Source organism: Trachemys scripta, chromosome 8, assembly GCF_013100865.1.
Source record: "Trachemys scripta elegans isolate TJP31775 chromosome 8, CAS_Tse_1.0, whole genome shotgun sequence".
NCBI lineage: Eukaryota > Metazoa > Chordata > Testudines > Emydidae > Trachemys > Trachemys scripta.
In genome coordinates this window covers 63,413,688-63,425,742 of record NC_048305.1, presented here as the reverse complement: position 1 = coordinate 63,425,742, position 12,055 = coordinate 63,413,688, and the positions used below count along the sequence as shown (strand labels likewise).

The window sequence follows — 12,055 nt, the reverse complement described above, 5'->3', positions numbered from 1 at the left end:
TGGTAAGACAACTCCCACCTGTTTATGCTCTCTGTATGTGTGTATATATATCTCCTCAATATATGTTCCATTCTATATGCATCCGAAGAAGTGGGCTGTAGTCCACGAAAGCTTATGCTCTAATAAATTTGTTAGTCTCTAAGGTGCCACAAGTACTCCTGTTCTTCTTTTTGCGGATTCAGACTAACACGGCTGCTACTCTGAAAACTGTTTAGAAATGTAACACAAAAAGGTTTGGGGAGATTTTCAAAGGTACAGAGGAAAATTAGGCATCCAGCTTCCATTGACAGTCACTCAATAAAATGCAAAAAAAAAAAAAAATTCTCCCCCGTTATTAGACACTAAACACTTACGAGAACACACATCCCAACAAGATATGGAAAATTTCAGCTTGAACAATTAGTCAAAGTTATAAAAGGGCCTTATAATGGAAAATGTTGAGCAACCTTAATAATAGCAATACCAGTCCCATGCAGAAAGATTGGCAAACCCAAAACAGGGCTTATTTCTCAGTAAGGGCCTGGTTGTGTTCTCACTGAAATCAATAGCAATGCTCCTATTGACTTGGATGGTAGCAGGATTAGGCTCTGAGAGCACCAGTCCATTTTTCCATAAGAGGATAAATTAGACCCTCATTTAGTGTTATTTACTTGCCCTTGTTACTCAGCTGTGATATTAGGAAGTATTTTCATCCCTTGTCAGGCAAAGTATTGTCTAGAAGCCTAATGATGCCACCTCCTCAGCATCATTAGGTTACTTGGGGAGGATATGATTTATGTATGTTGTAGAAGCATTTACTCCAGGGGACCTTTTTTAAAGCAGCAAGAGCAAAATTTTGTTCGGTGCTAAATAGAACAGTAATGATAGGCTATTTGTTTTGGGTGGCTGATGTTTGATTTCCTGGAGATAGACACATTTGGCTTTTGATCTAATGTCATTACATGCTTTTGCGCTGAAAGGAATTAACAACTGACTAGTGTAGGACACTACTGCATTAGCAAACACTGCTCAGTTGTGCTGTTAAACCTAGTGTGCAGTTTTCGGGTAATTTCACCTTTCAGCATTGCAAGAACACATTTCCTGGCTCAAACCAAGAGTAAATTTAAATATACAACTTAAAGATGTAATATTCTAGAGATGAATCATAAGAATAGAAATGTAAAACTTATTTTTATCAGCTCAACTTTGCTCAAGGAAGAACTTCTTTACCCACTGTTTTCTTGATTACATGTTCACACAGTGGGATGCGATAGGGGTCTCTTTGAAATTTGATTCAGCCAAACAAATTTAGTCCTTTGCCAAAAACTTAAGTAGAATATATATACACATGCATTCATTCTCAAGTCTTGCTGTCAAGGAATGCTAACAACACAGGCAGAAAGGCAACAGAAAGGCAATGTCCTGTGAATCTGAGGAATAGGGGAGAGGGATTGTTAACTAGTTATGCACAAGACAACCGACTGAAGATTTTTCTCATTTCTGTCTCTGCACTACAGATGATCCCCATGTCTACTATACACTGACTCAACTAAACTAGAATGCAACATGTCTTAACTCCCATTAGCTTGAACAATGCAAGACTACACTCTGAGGATATGTCCCACAAGGTGCTGAGTGCCCTCAGCGGCTTGCCAAGCAGGAAGGGATACCTAGACATTGAGTTCAGTGGGTGTGGGGGGCTACTGAACTCTTCTCATTTGCGGTTCACACCACTGGATAAAGCATTAGTGTAGCAACTATACTAATAAATAAAAAGGCCAACTGCAAGACCAACTAGCTTTATTCCTGAACACTTGTGATTGATTCACCTTGTGGGTATGCACCGACATTGCAGCATTACTTCTGAGTTCCCTGTCTGTTGGTATTTTGTATAATCAGTTAATGATTTATCTACATAAGTGATTTGAATGGAAGTGTCCTTGAGATATAGCGCTCTCTCTCCATATATATATATATATATATATAAATAAAAATCCATTACCACGCTGATGTAACTCCCTCCCCTTCCCCACCAAATGAAGTTTTGTGTTTTTCCTGTTGGCTGTGGAGAAGCAGGTAAACAAACACTATCCCCAGGGGGTACTGGTATGAATATTAGTCTATGTGACAATGTGTTCAGAAAAAAGAAAAGATTTGGATATGTAGGTGGAGCTTAAACACCTTCGTGGAATGTATTTATTTTACTATACAATAAAGAAAACTATGGCCTACCCATGAGTACAGCAGAGCTTTCCTCAGCTAAAGTAGAGGAGTGAGCCACAGATTACATCATCTTCCCCTTTTTCTTCCCTAAACTTTGCCTGTAGAGGAATGTCACCCTCAGTCTTGTTTCCAGGGAACCCTCCTCACTACCTCTTGAGGCCAGATTCATTCCCCAACTCCTCATACTGCATCAGTCTTGTGGGGGAAGTAATTAATTCCCCACAGTTGCCCTGCAAAACCTTGCATTCAGGGCTGAAGAGAATGCTTTTTCCCCCAGCCAGAGAGAAAGAAAGAAAGAAAGAGAGAGAGAGAGAGGTTTCTCTTTTTTCTCCAATATGGCCAACTCATCATTCATTATGTAAGCGGGGGAATGGTCCCGCTATTGTGGGGAACTTTCCTGGCTTCTGCACTACCCCGGTGAAGTGGGCTAGCGAAAGGATCCGAGTCCTCGCTCCCACTTTCTTTACCCAGAGGCCTCCCTGCCCTTGAGGACCCCCCTTTCACTCTCCTGTCTGGCAGAGTCCTCATAAACCCCAACAAGGCTGGGCCCAGGATTCCTGGGGGGCTCGACCCCCAACCCTGCGGTGGTCACCCAGGACAGGGGCTAGGGTGTCCCCACTCCGGGGTACTCTCTCTGCACTGGGCACCTCCCTGACCCACTGATCATTTTATACAATTTAAAGCAAATACAAGTTGTTTAATTAACAAGTAATTTTAAAAAAGAATAAGGAAAAATGGGAAAGGTTAAAGGAAAACACATCACCCTGCTCTCTGGCAGGGAACATTACAAACAGTGTCTCTGGAACGTCAGGGCAGTTCAGTCTGTTCCTTGTAGGTCCCAGGCCTGCTTCTCCGGCCCTGTCTGTGCTGCAGGGACGCTGTGGGTTGGACACTTGCTCCGGTGGTGGCCACACGCTCTCAGGCTCTAGGTGGCAGGACCCTTTTTCCCAGCGTCGCCCCCGCCCGGTCGGGGTTATGATCCCCCTGCAAGTCTGGCCTGCAAGGCCTCTTGGCTGAGGCGTCTCCCTGCGCTGGGCCCACTGCCCAGGGTCCCCCTCACTCTCCCCAGCTGCTCACCGCACTCGGACTGCACACGGCTCCGGACTGCTCCAGCCCCGGCTCCAGCTCCACTCAGCCTCAGCCCGGCTGCTGCTGCTGCTCTGCCTCCAGCTCCCTGGGCTGCTTCTCTGGCCTCTCTGGCTCTGGTGGCTGCAGCTCTGCCCCCAGCACAGGTCGGCTCTGCAGGCTGCTTCTGTGACTCCGCTCCCAGCTCTGACCTGCTTCCTGGCTGCTTCTCTGGCCCCTCTGGCTCCGGTTGCTACAGCTCTGCTCCCAGGGCAGGGCTGCTCTCTCTGGGCTGTGCTCTGGCTTTGGGGCTGCAGCTCTGCTCCCCAGCTCAGCTCGGGCCCCTGCTCTCTCCTTAGCTCGGCCCCACTCTGTCTGACTCAGGCCATTCCAGTTCACACGGAGGACGGGACCCCCTCTGGCCTCCTGACTCCCTGATTAGCCTGCCCGCCCTGTCAATCAGGCTGATCTGGAGCATTGGCCTCTCCCCATTGCCCCTGGGGACTGTCAGTCTCAGGCTCCTGATTTGCCATCGACCCTTCCCCTTTTAGTGCTGGGAGCTAGCAACCAAAACACCCCACTGAATGTTAGTAAGGGGGCAACAGTCCCCTTACATTTACAAGCCCTGAGATACGTTTTTTTCTTAAATCTCAGCTTTCATTAAAAGAGTTCCTTACTGCAGAGAAAAGACAAGACAAAAATTCATTTAAAAACAAACCCTGATTTTTAAGCCAATCATGATTTTTTATGGCCCGACTGGTGAGATTTCAGGACTTAGCGTTAGCAATGCTGAATCCAAAGTCTCCAATCAGTACTGGGGCTACACTGTGTAGTACAAAGACACAATGACATACTTCCTGCCCCAAAGAGTTTACAGTCTCTGTGCAAGAACTTTGGGTAGGGTCCTTTTGACTCTACCACAGTGCCCAACACAGTCATCATATGTACCTTCCAGTAGAATCACCAGAAAATAATCCACATCTAGGACAGTAACCAGTAAGGCAGAAATTTATTCTCGGGCTAAGAGGTAGTAATTTAAAAAATAAATAAGACAATACAACTCCTTGACAGTCTCTCCAATTACTTTTTTAAAAGCTTTTAACACTGCAGAGATTCTTCTCTCTTACCCCATTATATATATTTTTAAACAAACTTTTTTTGAGAAAAAAAATTACTTAGGTTAAGAAAGGGCTTTGCCCTAATAACTTTTAATGCTGCATCTCAGTAGAGCAGAACAAAATAACATCTTGGTTCCTCTGATTATGAAGGATTAATGTTTAGTTATAGCTTTGTGATGATTGCATAGCATGTATGTATTACAACAAGCTTAATGTGCACTGAACAATCAAAAATAGGAGCATTTTCCATGCTTCCTAAGGCTTACTGCAAAAACATGCAAGGCAGCCTATACTCCAGCAGTGCAACTTTTCACAGTAATTTTGACTACCACAAGCCAACCAATGATTACTTATAGACAAGCATGTTGAGTTTGGAGCCCGCGTGGTTGAGAATAGATTCTAATATATTGTTTGTGAACTGATGCAGTCTATAGAAAGAAAAAAATTTCAAAACTGGTAGTCACTGAAGCTAGACAATACATGGCTAATCCAAAGTTATAAATCTGCTTGCTAAGGAAAGAAGTGGTAGAAAACAGCAAAGAGAAGAAGGCAATCAGAAAGCAGAATTCAATAGCCATTTTTCCTTAACAGTCCCCTACAACAAAGATCTTATAAAAATTGTTGGTGGTACATTTGCAAGAAGAGGTGAAAAAACCCTCAGGTAAGAAGCCTCTGAAGGATGTCCCTGAAACATCTATCCTAGCCTCTTTATTCAAGCCTTATAAAGGAACTCCAGGTAGCAACATGACAACATCCAGTAAAAGAAGATTATTCAAAGTCCTCATTCTGCTCCCAGTGAGGTCACCTGGAATTTTGTTATAGATTTAATTGTAGTAATTTAAAGCTCCAAACGATTGATCAGAACTTCAGTTGTTTGCAACATTCTTGTAGGGTGAATGGAGAGATTCATGGGAAATACTTAGGGTGGGCTTTTCAAAAGCACTCAGCATCAGCTGAAGTCCACTTAGACTCATAGACTTTAAGGTCAGAAGGGACCATTATGATCATCTGGTCTGACCCCCTGCATGCTGCAGGCCACAAAACCGTCCCTACCCCTTCCCTGGACTCTGCTGTTGAAGTCCCCAATCCTGTGTTTTAGTGACTTCAATCGGCAGAGACCCTCCTGCTAGTGATTCCTGCCCCATGCTGCGGAGGAAGGCGAAAAACCTCCAGAGGCTCAGCCAATCTACCCTGGAGAAAAATTCCTTCCCGACCCCAAATATGGCGATCAGCAAGACCCCAAGCACGTGGGCAAGAGTCTCTAGCCTGACCCCTGTTAGCCATTATACTATTTACCTACCATTGCTTGGTATTCCTTGGCTACTATGTTTTACCACTAAACCATTCCCTCCATAAACTTATCTAACTTTATCTTAAAACCAGACAGGTCTGTTACCCCCACCGTTTCCCTCGGAAGGCCGTTCCAATATTTCACCCCTCTGACGGTCAGAAATCTTCGTCTAATTTCAAGTCTGAACTTCCCCACGGCCAGTTTATATCCATTCGTTCTCGTGTCCACATTAGTACTAAGCTGGAATAATTCCTCTCCCTCCCCTGTATTTATCCCTCTGATATATTTAAAGATAGCAATCATATCCCCCCTCAGCCTTCGTTTTGTCAGACTAAACAACCCAAGCTCCTCTAGTCTCCTTTCATACGACAGGTTTTCCATTCCTCTGATCATCCTAGTCGCCCTTCTCTGCACCCGTTCCAGTTTGAGTTCATCTTTTTTAAACATGGGAGACCAGAACTGCACACAGTACTCCAAATGAGGTCTCACCAGCGCCTTATACAACGGAAGCAGGACCTCCTTATCCCTACTAGATATACCTCGCCTAATGCATCCCAAGACCGCATTGGCTTTTTTCACCGCCACGTCACATTGTCGACTCAGTCATCCTGCGGTCTACAAGGACCCCTAGGTCCTTCTCCTCTTCCGTTACTTCTAACCAATGCGTCCCCAACTTGTAACTAAAATTGTTATTAGTCATCCCCAAATGCATCACCTTACACTTTTCACTATTAAATTTCATCCTATTTCTGATACTCCAATTCACAAGCTCATTCAAGTCTCCCTGCAGAATATCCCTATCCTCCTCCGAATTTGCAACGCCTCCCACCTTTGTATCATCCGCAAACTTTATAAGCCCACTCCTGCAATCAGTTCCGAGGTCAGTTATTCTATTCTATTGAAGTCAGTGGGAGTTCCCACTGGATTTCAATGGTAGTTTAATTAGGACAGCTAATGGAATGTACAGATGGCCACCAGATGGACCAAGACATCCCCAAGGAGTAAGAATGACAGGTAGTCCATCATGTTCAGCACCTTTCTGCAAGTAGGAAAATTTCTTGTTGACTACACCAAATTATGAACCTCTTCCACTTTGCTAGCATTTCCTCATAGAGTCATTCCTACTGCTACTCAGTATGGCCTGTCCATCCTCTAAGCAGCTAGTCTCTAGGTTCTATATCTATCCAAATGGCATGCCATGAGGCACAGTGTGGGTAGGTTGTCATGGTGAGCCCTCACTCTTGTCCTAATTCAAAAGGTTTCCTACCAGAAGGTCATGAGGATGCCAGGCTGATAACATGGGATACCATGACTGACAGACCCAACCTGGGGCTATGGGCATGACCTTCACCTCATCCTGCCTGATTTTACTTAGCACCTTCAGTAACAGAGGGATCAGAGGAAGTGTGTCCCTTATAGCCCTCAACCACACAAGTATCATCCAGAGTGCCTAGGCTGCAACATCCCCTGCAGCAGAAGTCCTTGCATATTGTGTTCACGTCCAATGCAAACGGGACAATGCCACACCAAAATACCTTCAGCAAAGTCAGTCCATGAAGCTCCCATTCATGTTCTATGGGAGAACTGTTTTTTAAGTCTGTCAGGGTGTTATGAATCCCTGGCAGATGGATGGTAATCAGAGCCACCAGCAACAACATGCACCAGTACCAAAGGACAATGACTTCCATGCAGAACTGCAAGGAATGTGCCCCTCCCTGCTTGTTGATGTAATGACTGCCATAACATTGTCAGATAGCACAGCAAATGCAAGGGAGGAAATGGTTGCAGGCCAGCCTGACGGCTCCCAGTTCCAACACGTTGTCCTGGAGTACTAACTCTAAAGGATCATGTCCCTTGAGCCATCTGCCTCTGTTTTCCCCTCCCTGCAACTTATCAGGAATACATCATGGTCATAGCTCTCAAGGGTAGCAGGGAATTGCACAGAACTCTCCCCCCGTCCCCTCCACACACACCCCTTTCCTTGACTTCCCACTAACCAAAGGAGTACAGGATACGCCAGGGAACTTAAGCTAACAACTAGAGGCTGTATCTTTCTAGGGTGTACATAATCTCTATCCATACTTGCAAGCATTTGAGGTGAAGCCTCAAAAACAGGGTCACATAAGTACTTGCATCATATGATGTAACAGGGCCAGTCAAAACCTCATGAGTGTTCTGGGGCTCAACTACTTTTGCTGTTCAAGCCTGCCAGTGGGGAAGCAGCAGTCACCTGGCAACTGGATCCAGTCTTTCCCTGGACTTCCCCAGGTTCATCATGAGAACCAGCATCTTAAGTGTACCCACACTCCCTGGCAAGATCGCTGCCTTAGTAGCCAATTGTCCAAGTAGGGGTACCCAGCCTTATCCTATTGGGAAAAGGGCACCACCACCACCAACACCAACACCACATTGGTGAAAGCCCTCCGTGTCCTAAGATCCCAAAGGGAAGCACCTGGTACTGTTGCTCACTGGAGACAAGCCTCAGGAATCTCTTGCATGCCAGGTAGTTGCTCCCATGGAAATAGGAGTCCTTGAGATCAATCTCAAGAATCAAGTGAGGGGATAATCCATGATAGGGTCACTATTCTGAACTTCGGGTAGCAGATAAAACTTGTTTAAGCTCCCTGAGGATCAAGATCGGTGTTCTCCCCCCACCTCCTGCCCTGTCTTCTTGGGGGGGGGGGGGGATGAGAAAATACCTCAAATAAAGCCCCCTGCCCCATTTGCTGCTAGAGCCACCAGTTAGCTCACTCCCCTTTGAAGGAGGACTCCATCTCCTGCACAAGAACCCATTCGTGAAGGATCCCCAAATGAGGACAGTGATGGGATCTGGAGTTAGAGAAGAATGAAAAACAACATCTAGTACCCATCTCAGTCATGGTCTCTGTCCAGGCTGGTAGGTACCTTCCAAAAGGGTAGGGAAGGGAGGAGAACCAGAGGAGTAGTCTTGATCCAACAGGTTGGATGGTGCATGTCTCTCAAGAGTCCTCTCAAAATGCCAGTTTGGGAGCCAATGTTGGCTAGAGCATGAAGGACAATTGCACCTAGGCTCTCCTCCTCTGATGCGTTTAAAGTGGCTCATACAGCCGCTCATGATGCAACACAGGCAGGGTTAGCCTCTGCCTCAACAGTGGATGGATTTGCACTTCAGCACAAGCAAGTAGTTGCCAAGCAAATGGAGCGTGGCTCCCGAGTCTTTCAGCAAATGGAGGGATTCATCTATCTTCACACTAAACAGTTTTTCAAATTCAAAGACAAGATCCTCTACCACTGATTATACCTCCTTTGAGATCTTTGCAGAAGAGAACTATCATTGTGACTTAGCAAAGCTAATGAGAAGAAATTGAAACTATCTAAGTGCAGCTGTAATTATGAGCCGTACTTTCACCAAAACAGGATGTTCATTAACCAGAAAACTAAATTGCATAGGAATGGTTAAATAAAACGTATCAAAAGGAAAAAAGAAAACCACCTTTACTTACCAGAAAGTACCAAAAGCTCAGCCCCCACGGGTCCTAAAAACTGCAGCCCATATCTTGTACTCTCGTCAGGCTGCTAGAAATCATAAATTAAAAGCAAAGTGACTTTGGAAACAGGAAAGAAAGGAAACACCCAACAGGAAATAAAACGTCACTGAATCTTTGACTTGCACCTAACATGTTGCTGTAAAAACCATAAAGGAAATGCTTCTGAGTGTTTTGGAGAAGAGAGGAAATGGGTAAAGTCAATTACTTCTGACAGAATATTAAAATTAAAAACTTGTAGAATATCTAATTCAGCATTCTTTTAGGTTCTGGACTATGTCCAATGTACAAGTGTAAGACTCACCCCTGCGGCGCCTCCTGCTGGTCGTCCAGGGAATTAGTTCTCCAGCCTCTGGAGTGCCCTCTGCAGGCCAGTGATCCGCCTGTCCTCTGCACTCAGGCTCCCGTGTCCCTCCCAGGACCCCGGTGCCCCTTGCTCTGGGTGCTGCCCCCTGGCAGTACCCACACACGCTAGGTCTCCCCTCCCAGGGGAACCCCCACCCACTAACCCCACCTCACCTCAGGATAAGGCCACTGCCAGTCACCAGCTAGTCCCCACTCTCTGGGGCAGACTGCAGTATAGGCCACTCATCATCGGCAAGGTTGGGTTTGGACCTGCTGCCCTCTGCAACCCTCAGTACCCCTTGGCCTATTACCAGGCCACAGCCTGGGGCTATCCAGGCTGGAGCTCCCCAGCCTTTCCCCAGCCCTGCTCCACTCAGGTACCCTGTCTAGCTCCCTGCAGCCAGGCCCTTCTCTCTCTGCACTCAGAGAGAGACTCTTGAGCTCCTGGCTCCCAGCCTTCTTATACAGGCCAGCTGGGGCCTGATTGGGGCATGGCCCAGCTGTGGCTACTTCCCCAATCAGGCCAGTAGCTTTTCCCTTTGCCCCAGCCCTCTGCCAGGGCTGTTTTAAACCCCTCAGGCAGAGCGGGGTAGCCACCCTGATACAACAAGGTAAAGCAAAATCTTGCTTATTACTTTCCCCAATCTGTAAGTGGGAGGCAGTAGGAAAAGCAGGAAGGGTAACACCCCTTAGTTGAAATTCAAGTGTTAATATTGTTTTGTTACTTGCATATTCGTATTAGACAAATTGCAGTCACAAAACTTTGGGGTGCAAATCAGTTGCTGTGCATCATAATTCCAAAAATGGGTATCAAGTTAGTTGCGATTTCAGACATACCCAGCATGGTAAAGAAAGCCAGCAACGTATAAACTTTCTGCTTTACACAGGAAGTATCGAAACAAAAAATGCAGCTGTATTTTGCAAGTCATAGTTACAATTATTAAGCCAAAAAAAAAAAAAAAAAAAAAAAAAAAAAAAACTTCTCTTGCAATTTTTCCTTTATATAGCCTAAACAAAAAGTTAATGTATGTTAATATTTTTCACTCTTACCACTTGTGTTTTAATCTAGGATATAAAGATGCAAGGAAACATATTTGGCTCCTAACTACCTAACTAAAGCATTAGACTTCTTTTATAGGCAAACCAAGGTGCAAACCTGTAACGATTAATGATTTCAACCCTTACTTTCCTGGACTTGCTCTGAACAACAATGTTTAATCCATTTGTGGTATGGTATGTTGTGGGGGGGGGGAGACTGTAACCCAGTGGGCTAGTTTGCCTTTATTATATTCACTGCTACTGTAGCCCAGTGGGGAAAGCTTGCCTTTATTATAATTATTGCTTTGCATTATATTTAGCAGTAATGCAAGAAACCTGCAGGCCTGTAACCTGTAAGACATTAGCTTCAGCAAGTTAGCATTAGGCTTGAGGTCTATGAATTTTGAATAGATAAACTTTGCACAGATAAATGGCCCAACGGAAAACCCCAAATATTTGGGGAGCTGAAAATAGAGTTTAAAGGGAAAGTTCTGACCACAGGTACACGAGTGAACCACAGAAGTGTCCTGGCAACGAACTGACATACATAACAGGTACATGAGATACATCTAAGGCTAGCCTGCTTGCTTATATATCTTTTCTTATAAGTTTCTTATATTCTTATGGGTTTGATTATTTGTTTTATTATAATAGGTTTATATTAGAGTATATTTTGGCTGTAACAGAAGGCCACATCCTGTATGTTGAGCTAAGGTAAAGTTAGTAGACATATGTTTGGGACCTTTCACCTAGATAGATGGCAATGAGCTAAAGCATAAGGTCCATATATAGCTGCAACCTTTAACATGGAGGATGCATTAAAGGAGGTTAGCATAGGGGCTCCTAAGTTCATACCGGTTTAAACTTAACAGGTACACCGCAACTTGGAAAGAACATAAATGCCCAGTTAGGACAAAAATAACAAATGTGATACCTAATCATAAAAGGGCCATGGTAAGGAATATATATATGATAATAAGTTGAAATCATCGATATTACTAACCTATAGGAAAAAGACACTCCAATACTAGCAAGGTGAGGAAATACAAATAAGGAAAAAGGGGGGGAAATCCCCTACTGAATATGCATTCAACATAACTGTGTCAGTGTAACATATTATAAAAGTGTCATCCCAGCCTACTGGCAGTAGGAGAGAGAGAGAGAGAGAGAGAGAGATGAAGTCCTTGGGAGGTACCAGAATGATGGGCACTGGTGATGCTGGGGAAGGCGATGGTGATGAGGAAGATGATGGCTCACATTTCAGGTTGTTCTACAGGAGATGGTGTGAGTATTTGGATGTACAGATGTTCACTCTGTAGTATTCTATAGATCTTACTGAGTTGGGGTGTTTCTGACTGTATTAAATATATTAATAAACTATATTTGTAAATATAAAAAAGAGTCCCTACAGTTAATGTTGCAACTGTGCACAACCATATAATAACTGGAATAATACTGGGCCTGATCTTGGG

The 12,055-nt window shown here is 44.6% G+C and overlaps 1 protein-coding gene across 5 annotated transcripts in view; it reads right to left on the bottom strand.

Annotated features, from left to right (window-relative positions):
* LOC117882013 (beta-1,3-galactosyltransferase 2-like) overlaps positions 1-9,333 on the bottom strand; it is a 152,559-nt gene extending 143,226 nt beyond the window's left edge. For all 5 annotated transcript variants that reach the window (XM_034779946.1, XM_034779950.1, XM_034779947.1 and 2 more), the window contains exon 1: positions 9,159-9,333. The gene's annotated coding sequence lies outside the window, so the exon portion shown is untranslated. The remainder of the gene's footprint in view (positions 1-9,158) is intronic.
* Positions 9,334-12,055: the final 2,722 nt, after the last annotated feature.